This window comes from Strigops habroptila, chromosome 4, assembly GCF_004027225.2.
Source record: "Strigops habroptila isolate Jane chromosome 4, bStrHab1.2.pri, whole genome shotgun sequence".
In the NCBI taxonomy this organism is placed as follows: domain Eukaryota; kingdom Metazoa; phylum Chordata; class Aves; order Psittaciformes; family Psittacidae; genus Strigops; species Strigops habroptila.
In genome coordinates, this window is record NC_046358.1 from 52,524,498 (window position 1) to 52,526,367 (window position 1,870).

A 1,870-nucleotide genomic window follows, 5' to 3' on the forward strand; every position below is an offset into this window, starting at 1 on the left:
TTACTGTTCTGGTTTCTATGATTATTTTGGTTATGCATGCACATAAAGACTTTTAAAAGTGTTTCCAAACACCTAACCTACCAATAACCATAACTATCTATCAGACTTTCCTGGTTGGTTTTATTGTGAAATGGGGAGAAATTAAAAATTTATATGCTTGAGATCAAAAAAATTGAAAGGAATGCTGTGTTCTCAAACATCAGTCTGTGCCAGGACCCCTGCGAAACAAAAATGATTTTCAAATTGTCTCTTAAAAGGGTTTAGATAAGTGTTTGTGCAGATCATTCTGTAACAGCTCGTCATAGGGTTCACTATGTTTCAGCCTTTAAAAATTCATGAGGCTGCAGAGTCTGTAGGAGGTGGGGTAAAGGCCGCTGGCATTGCTTGTGTCTCAGACCAAAGTTCTTGAGGTCCAAGTAAAGCTTTAATTTCCTGTTCCTCCTACCACAAAACTGAGGTTGCCCAGAATACTTTCCCCTGTTTACAGATGGTCTCTACCACAGCGACCACCACCCCAGAGAACACAGTGTGTGAGGTTATACTGGTGACAGACCCTGAGACAAACATCCTCCTTCCCTTCTTCAGGGCAAGGGCTTCTCTGGGCTGGTGGGTTTAGGGACACAGCACCTACGATGCTGCTGGTCTCACATGTACAGCGCAGAGCAGGGCCAGGGTGCTGCTGGAGTTTCATGTATTCTGCCCTGCAAACACTCTCCTGGAGGTCGACAGCTCCTTCACAAAAAAGGCCTCTAGGAATAATAGGACCAAGCAAAGTGAGACCACCAGGAAGGAGGAAAGGCATTCCTCACCATATCTCATATTCAGAGAGCCAGTCCATGGTAAGTCTGGCATCCTACCCCATGTCTCACTCATTCAAGAGGCCTCATAACCCTTTTCCCCTTGCCCTGGGGTTCACAAAGCCCTAGCTGTCATTTGCTAGCAGCTAAGCGTCAACTTGGCTATTTCCACCACTCCCACTGCTCCTGCAGCCAGCGGATACTGTCCTTCAAAATGCCAGACTATGGTTTCTGCTTCTGGATGGGCTTTCACAGCCCTGGATACAAGAGACTGTTGTGAATCCACCTAGCTGGGATTCTCAAGTGAAGGAAAGACCAATATGTAATAGTCCTAGCATCCTACAGCAGGAAAAGGTGAGGTCAGTGTTTCTTCTTTAAGCTGAATTGGCTTTTAGTATCTCCTTCCTGAAACTTAGTTGCATTGAATATGGGCAGCTGAAAACTAAAGTATCTGTTCTGCATTATACATCAGCCTCTGATATGGAGAGCATCATGTCTTAGTAAGCAATATTCAAAAATGATCTGATGCTGATTCATTGGCAAAGCTCAAAGGGCCAGAAAGGTTCTCTGTAAATCATTCTAAGCCTGCAACTTATTGTAGTGGAGGAGAGGCGCTCCAGCCCTCTGATCGTCTTCATGGCCCTCCTCTGGACTTGCTCAAGCAGTCAAAGAACAACATTGATCCATTGATCCACTCTTTGATAGTCCTGACCCATAAGCTCTCAGTTTGTTCTGTCATGTCAGATTTCTGGTATATTATAAGCGTAGGACTGGCGTTTGTCTCCATTTACACAGTGGAACCCACTGTGTTTTTCACTGAAGTGGTTGTCAGACTTGCACGGACCCCTGGCCAAAAGGCAATTTTTACTGTGTGGTAGGCTTAAAGGGGGGCTTAAAAAATGAGGCAGAGTAATGCAGGGAAAGACGTTAATTCCAGATTTTTATTTACTTATTTCATGTGCTTATTTGGCTGCCACCTTGAAGCGCGCGTGTGAGTCCTTCGGGAAGGACACGCCGCTCCCCGGGCAGGGCCGGGACAGCCGCCCTGAGGGCGGGCGCCCCCGTCCCGCGCA